The sequence below is a fragment of the Salvia splendens genome, chromosome 5 (genome assembly GCF_004379255.2).
Source record: "Salvia splendens isolate huo1 chromosome 5, SspV2, whole genome shotgun sequence".
NCBI lineage: Eukaryota > Viridiplantae > Streptophyta > Magnoliopsida > Lamiales > Lamiaceae > Salvia > Salvia splendens.
In genome coordinates, this window is record NC_056036.1 from 18955877 (window position 1) to 18964363 (window position 8487).

Sequence of the window (8487 nt, forward strand, 5' to 3'; positions counted from 1 at the left end):
ACTTACCTCCTTATCTCTCTAATTCCTTTACAAAAGGTATAAAAACTATACTAACCCAAGGAATTGTCCCCATTTATTTGGCTTCCAAAGAATAGGCTTCAAAGGGTAAAATTTGAGAGGGTCAAAAATTTAGGATATAAAAGATGGCCTAACATCCTCCTTTATCAACTTAAACACTATGTAAACTTAGGCACACTAGGAGCAAGTTCTAGAAACATTTACATGCATGCAGATAAATCACACAAGAAAGAATTTAAGGCTCAAATCTCACAAGGTATAATGAGCATGCTTCAAGGCGAACAAGCAATTCACTAATTATGCACCTTTTCACCAAATCATCATATCAAAACGTCAAGCCATACTTAATCAAAGATAAAAAGAACTTCATATCATTGGAAACTCGGTCTAAAGTGTCCTTAAACATGCGTGTTTCAAAGTTCTTCATGCTATGTTTATGACATGGATTCACCTTTCGGGTTTTTTAAACAAAAACAAAAACTTAAACTAAGACAAAAACCTAAACTCACGTTCCACCACTTCACCCCTCAAACTTATTTACAAAAAGTGTAAAATAAGTTTGTAGAGTCGGTCGGGAAGTGAGTAAACTATGAAAACTGTAAAGATACTTTGAAATTGCGGCTGGAAAACTATAGTCGGGCAGCGGTCGCTGGGAGCTCTCCAGCGGTCGCTGTGAAGAGTCAGATCGTTCCAGTAAGTTGCCAGCGGGCAACTGCGCGCGCCAGCAGTCGCTGGGTGATGTCCACAAACTGCGAAAATTCCAATCAACACAAAAATGAAAATTAAACACAAAAATACTTAAAAACTAGAAATAAATGACTGGGTTGCCTCCCAACAAACGCTCTTTTATTGTCATTAGCTTGACTTTACCCCTTTTACTCCTTGGGAGGTTCTTCTAGTGTCACTTCATCCTCTTCCATCACCTTGTCCAAGCTATAGAATTTCTTCACACAATGGCCATTGGCTTGAAACAACGTTCCATCCGGAGCTAGTAACTCAACCGTTCCACTATTATAGATTTTCTTGATCATATAGGGACCGGTCCATTTGGACTTCAACTTTCCGGGGAAAAGATAGAGTCTCAAATTATGCAACAAAACAACATCCCCTAATGTGAGCTCTCTTGGACTGATCATTTTTTCATGGTAAGCTTTCATCATTTCTTTGTAGGTAGAAGAACTATCATATGCTTCCTTTCGGAATTCGCCAATCTCATTGAGAAACATGCGTCTCTCTTCTCCGGCCTTTTGGAAATCTTGATTTAGCATCTTTACCGCCCAATAAGACCTATGTTCCAATTCAAAAGGCAAATGACATGATTTTCCAAAAACTAATTGGTAAGGAGACATACCTATAGGAGATCTGTATGCGGTGCGATATGCCCACAACTCATCATCCAAACGTAGTGCCCAATCCTTTCTGTTTATGCTCGCTGTTTTTTATAGGATGAACTTAACCTCCCTATTTGCAAGCTTCGTCTGCCCATTAGCTTAAGGATGGTACGAAGAAGTGACCATATGCTTGACTCCATACCTAGCCACCTATTGTTGAAGTGGGATCCTCCATCACTTATGAGGGCACGGGGTGTACCAAACCTACTAAAAATGTTTTTCCTCACAAATGCAGTCACAACTTTAGAGTCATTAGTTTTGGTAGGAATTGCTTCCACCCATCGAGAAACATATCCAACTGCAAGTAAAATGTATTGATACTCCCCCGATTTTGGGAATCGTCCCATAAAATCTATCCCCCATACATCAAATAATTCTACCTCAATGATGGTGTTCATAGACATCTCCTTCTTCTTAGATATTCCTCATGTGCTTTGGCATTCATTGCATTGCAACACATAACTTGCAGAGTCGCGATAAATAGTCGGCCAATAGAAACCACTTTGAAGGATTTTGATGGTAGTCCTTTGCACACCGAAAGGCCTCCGGTTGGTGATGAATGACATCTTTCAACTATGACATCCCACTCTTCTTGGGGTACACACCTTCTAAGTATAGTATCTGCACATCTCTTGAACATATATGGCTCATCCCACACATAAGACCTTACATCTCTATAAAAAAATTTCTTTTGATAAGGAGTAAGATCGAGAGGATGTACCTTGGCCACTAAATAATTGACAATGTCAGCATACCATGGAAAATTGGCTTGGGTAAAGAGTAGATGCTCGTCGGGGAAGTCCTCATTTTTTTTTATGAAAAACAAATTCTCAAGCCACAAGACGGCGAGCTACAAAGTGGCAAGCCCAAAGGAGAGACCACCAACAAAAGCGAAACCCCCAACCTCCCAAAAAGGGATCCAAAACAAGCAAAAAAATACCTAACAAAGAAGCCCCAACAAAGCAACAAACCAACCATCCTCTCACCGAGCCACAAAAGAAGGAAAAAACATCAAGAGCCCGGAATTCAAAAAAAGTCAGCACAACCTACCTACCTCTTCGTGGAGCTCTTGTTCCTGCACAGCCTCGTCGGGGAAGTCCTCGTTGATTTCTTGTGATAGATCTTCTCCCTCTATAGGATGCTCCAATCGAGACAAGTGATCGGACATTAGATTCTCACAGCCCTTCCTATCGCGTATCTCCACATCAAATTATTGCAGCAGCAAAATCCATAGTATGAGCCGGGGTTTCGTGTCCTTCTTTGCGAACAAATGCCTAATAACTGCATGATCAGTGTAAACAATAGTTTTAGTCCAGACAAGATAAGCTCTAAATTTATCAAAAGAATAAACTATAACAAGCATCTCCCTTTCTGTGGTCGTATAATTAGATTGTGCAGAATCTAAGGTTCTACTAGCATAATAAATGACCCTAAAATTTTATCTCTTTTTCTGCCCAATGCGGAACCAACAACAATGTCGCTTGCATCACACATGATCTCAAATGGTTGGCTCCAATCGGGGTGATGAGAATGAGAGCACTCACTAAAGCTTTCTTCAAGTTTTCATAAGCTTGCAAACATTCATAAGTAAAATTAAATTTTACATCTTTTTCAAGTAATTTACAAAGAGGCTTAGAAATTTTAGAGAAATCTTTGATGAATCTTCTATAGAATCCTGCATGCCCTAGGAAACTTCTCACTGCCTTTTCACTGGGTGGGGGTGGCAATCTTTCAATGGCTGCAATCTTGGCTCTATCCACTTCTATCCCTGCAGAAGATACCTTGTGTCCTAGAACTATACCTTCTTTCATCATAAAGTGACATTTTTCCCAATTAAGAACAAGGTTAGTTTCAACACATCTCTGCAAAACCTTGGCCAAGTTGTCAATACAGTGATCATAAGATTTACCAAAAACAGAGAAATCATCCATAAAGACTTCCATCACATTTTCAATCAAATCATGAAAAATAGCCATCATACATCTCTGGAAAGTGGCAGGAGCATTACATAAACCAAAAGACATATTCCTATAAGCATATATCCCATAAGGACAAGTAAAAGCGGACTTGTGCTGATCTTTAGGAGCAATTGCAATTTGATTATAACCAGAATAACCATCCAAGAAACAATAGTAATCATATCCCCTAATCTATCAAGCATTTGATCAATAAAAGGTAAAGGGAAGTGAATTTTGCTAGTGGCTGCATTTAATATCCTATAATTAATCCAAACTCTCCATCCTGTGGCTACTCTCGTGGCAATCATCTCACCATCCTTATCGGGCACTACAGTCATACCCCCTTTCTTAGCTACCACTTGTGTAGGACTTACCCTTTCACTGTCAGATATAACATGGATTATCCCTGCATCTAGCAACTTAATTACTTCTTTTCTTACTAAATCTTGCATGGTAGGGTTCATTCTACGTTGGTTTTGCACACAAGGCTTATTCCCTTCTTCAAGTAAAATCCTCTGCATGCATGTGGTTGGGCTAATCCATTTTAGATCACCGATAGATCATCCTATAGCAGACCTATACTTGTTTAGCACACATAACAATTTCTCACACTCTTTTTCGGTCAAAGCAGCGGAAACTACAACAGGGTAAGTGTTGTCCTTATACAAAAATGCGTACCTGAGGTGCTCAGGGAGTGGCTTCAATTATACTTTTGGTGATCCTCGTGGTTTCCCTATTGTTTTCTTCCTCTTCTTCAGGAGTGCGCAACGGCAAGAATGTATTTTCCTTCTGAGGAATTCTTTCGGGAAGGACCTCGAGTTTTGCAATCATAACATACACATTAGCCTTGCAATTAGATGAATCAGTAGTAGGGGTGAGAAAATTAACAAGACAAGATTCCAAAGGATCCTGAGTTCGGTGGTATGTGACTTCTACTTCTCCTACGCAATCCGTGACTACTTGGATGACACTGCACTCCTGATAGCCTTCCGCTCCGTCTTTCCCATGGAATTTCAAAGTGTCATTGATGTTGAAGGTGATACTTTCATTATTCATTCGCAAAGTAAGCTCCCACTTCTGTACATCTATCATAGCTCCCCAGTGGCTAAAAATGGTCTCCCAAGTATCAAAGGTACCTTCTTGTCTTCCTGCATGTCCAAAACAATGAAATCAGCAGGAAAAATGAATTCACCTACTCTTACCAACACATCCTCCACGACCCCCCTTGGTGTTACTGTGCTCCTATCCGCCATTTGCAAAGTGATTGATGTGGGGCGGATATTGTCAATATTGCTTCATGTAGAAAGAAAAATGCATTAAATTAATACTTGCTCAAAGTTCACATAAAGCTTTACTTTCTACATTATTTCCCAAAACACAAGATAACGTAAAACTCCCTGGATTATAGCGCTGCAGTTCTCGGTTAGATCAACCGTTTCATACTTCCCCTACTTCCATTTCTTAGCGACCACATCTTTCAGAAATTTGGCATAGTTGGGCATTTCTTGTAATGCTTCCACTAGTGGTATGTTGATGTGGACCTTGCTCATAACCTCCAGGAATTTGGCGAACTGGGCCTCTATCTTTTTGCTTGTCAGTCGCTGGGGGTAAGGGACGGTGGCAGTGCTAGAGAACCGTGGTTCTGGAGACTAACTCTTCTGCAGGGGCCGCTGGTGGTGGTTCTGAATCTAGGTCTGGTTCTAACTCGACTGGCTGTGAAGTTCCCAGCAGACTGTTGTGGAAATGTGCAGCGGGCCGCTGGGTTTGATCGGCAGCTGGCATGGGATCGGTCTGTTCCCTTTCTCTTTGTTTCCTTGTTCTGCCTATATCTGCTGCTTGTGGAGGTTGGTATTTGGTCCCACTACGTAGTTGCACAGCATGACAGTTCCCCTTTGGATTAATCACTGGTAGGCTGGAAAAGTACTAAAAATGCCGGCAAGTATACATGGTAAGAATAGTATAGCTAAAGGTCAGTATCGGATATCGAATACAAGGAAAACAAACACAAATTGTCTATCCTCAACTAAGCTTCTTTTACTATTTGGAAACCGAGAGAAAATTGAAATTTTGAAATTAAAAACTTTAAAAAACAAATTAAACAACTTAAGCAGATAAAACACAGAGACAAATATATCAGATAAGGGAATCCCAGGGATGTGCATTCACAGTTATGGTTATACAAATTCCAACTGCAATACCCTAGCACAATTCTTACTTCAGTAGGAGGAGTCGCCTAAGTTATGCTCAGGCGATACAAACATAGATTACTAATTCACCCCAAAACTCTTGTTTCTCTAGATAGTATTTGATGCTTAGTACATATAAGCCAATTGCATTTATATTCCCCGAGTTCGATATCCCGATACTGACCTTTAGCTATACTATTTCTACCTAAGAAGTTTATTTCTAAAATTATGTTTATGTGCACTGTTGCACGACCATTATTTGGAAGAAATGGAGAGGTTTTGTTTGATGATAAGATAGATATATTTCCATTCATAACAAGGGTTCTAGCAAAGAGGAATAGCGAAAACAGAAGGGCGGGAATAATGGAAACCAAACCAATCGAAAGCATCACAAAGCAACTGATAAGGGACTGTGTGATAAACAAGGTATGGTCTTCTAATCAACATTTAATATCTGCAGTGTTTTAATGCATTATAGTGATAACACATACTGCCAATGTTTTGTTGCACGCATTGAATGAAAAAATTACAGTTAAGATTTGTTTGATGCATGGTTTTAATGTATACATTCAAGTTATACATTCAATTTATGATGAAAGTTGAGTGCATACAATGCAATTAATGTAAGACTTGAATGTAAACACAGATTATTTTAGCCATCATGTCAAAATGGCCAGAGGGAGCAAGTAAGCAAATCATCATACAACAAGATGATGCAAAGCCACACATTATGGATGGAGATTTGGATTTTATTGCTGTTGCAAATTAGAGCGGATTCAATATGAAGCTAGTGCAACAACCCCCTAACTCACCCGATACTAATGTAAATGACTTGAGGTGGTTTCAAGCAATACAATCACTTCAAGTACAAACTGCATGCAATACATTGGATTATCTATTGAAAGATGTGGACAAATCATTTCATGACCTATGTCATATAACCTTGGACAATGTTTTCATGTCTCTACATGGATGCATGATTGAGATCATGAAGTTCAAGGGGCACAACAAGTTCAAGATTCCCCATATGGGGAGAGGTGCTCTAAGAAGATCAGACCAGGACCAGCTACCTTAGAACTTAGAAGTTCCAATGGAGCTAGATGTTGCTTGCATTGCTTATTTGGAAGCACACGGGTATAATGAAGGAATTGAAAGGATTGTGCAAGATTTGGGATTGGAACCTACTGTGCATCTTTTGGGAATATGGGAATCTTTTGGCCAGAAATATTTTGCTAAGATGTCAATCTTTTGGGTAGAAATATTTTGTAGAGATGTTGTAACATGTCAACCTTTTTTAAAAGTGCTATAGTAGCATGTGTATCTTTTGTAAAAACAAAAAACACTAATGTGAAGAAATCTTTTAAAGCAAAATATGCATTACAGCCACACACAATTTACATAGATTCAAAATCAATTCATAGCCTCCAACAATTCACATGGATTTAACAACAATTTACAAACACCAAGAATTCAAAATCACCAACAATTCACAACCACCAACATATCAAATGGATTTAACATGAATTCAGAGCTACCAACAATTCACATAGAATCAACATCCAATTCACAGTCACCAACAATACACATAGATTCAACAAACAATTTAGTAACAACACTGCACATTTGCCACAAACTAACAACAATTAATAATAGCCAAGTTGAGATGAACCATAACAGATGATGAAATATCTCACCAATATTACACTTTCTCAATCTTCTTAGAGGAATTTAATTCATCATCATCATCATCATCATGGTTGTTGAAGCGAGAAAACCCTTCCTCTTTCATCTGTCGTTCAACCTCTGCCTTGGAAGCCTCCCATCTTTTATTAGTCATCGGCCAAGGAAAATACATAGGTGAATATACATCAGATTCAATATCTGCTTCATCAGATTCAATATCTGCTTCGGCAACGGCAGTTGCAGCAGCATCATCCCGGTCCAATATTAGTTGGAACCGATCTTTGAGATCTTGTAACGTGACGCAATCGGAGAGCCCATCGCTCCTTAGCTTATTTGCGTTAGGGGTGGCATGTGGACTTGAAGCTTTTCCATCGGAATCGTCGATCGGCCCAACGAGGGGGCGGGAGGGTGAGAAACTTTGAGCTTTCCTTTTTCCTTGTATCACGGTGAGAGATTTTCCACCGCCACCGCCAGCGGACCCATAGCATCCAGAGACATATAACAAGATGGGGCGAGTGATGGGGCGTTGGTGGTTAATCCACCCATCGTCGGTTGGGTTAGGTTCTCCACTACCAGCAGCCACGACGTCGTCATACTTTGTCGTCGGAAGCCATTGATTGAGTGAGAATTTGAATGAGAAATGTTTGATCTAGGGTTTTTATATGAGGCTGAGAGAGAGAAATGAGAGATTGAGCGGGAAGAAAGAGAGACATAAAAAGTGAATGATTTTGGAATTGGAGCGTTGGGTACTGAAAAATTTCTCTCAATTAGCATTCTATTAGAATACATTATTTTAATGCTAATTGTAATAAGGGTTTTAATTATACTTATTCTAAATCATGTTTAAAATTCCTAATTTTTACTATAAATAGAAATGGCTCATGTATGTTGGGACACCCCAAAGTGGAATGTGACTCGCTTATCTTGGGATGTAGGGAGTATTAAACTTCTCAAGAATTTTTTACACATAAAGTTCTTAGTGAAGGACTAGGGTAGAAGACTTACTATCCCTATAGATGTTGATACCCAAAATCTTCTTAGCATCACCAAGGTCTTTCATGTCAAAGTTATCACATAGAGCAGATTGAACATGTTTCACATACTTAATGCATGGACCCATGATAAACGTATCATAAAAAAAACAGCAAGAACATAGGCACTGTATCCAAGTTTTTCACATACAAACAAGCATCAAAGGTATTTCTAACAAAGCCTAACTTCTGTATGCAAGTATTAAACTTGATATCCTAC

The 8487-nt window shown here is 39.2% G+C and overlaps 1 long non-coding RNA gene across 3 annotated transcripts; it reads right to left on the reverse strand.

Annotated features, from left to right (window-relative positions):
- Positions 1–368: 368 nt before the first annotated feature.
- LOC121803271 lies at positions 369–7947 on the reverse strand. 3 transcript variants are annotated; one of them, XR_006050952.1, is made up of 4 exons: positions 7248–7947; positions 4046–5290; positions 1370–2690; positions 369–1305 (listed from the first exon to the last, which is right to left on the reverse strand). It is a non-coding gene; the product is annotated as an uncharacterized LOC121803271 (long non-coding RNA). The 3 variants fall into 3 exon arrangements; XR_006050951.1 differs by having other exon boundaries at positions 369–767; positions 889–2690; XR_006050950.1 differs by having other exon boundaries at positions 369–2690.
- Between the last annotated feature and the right edge of the window lie 540 nt (positions 7948–8487).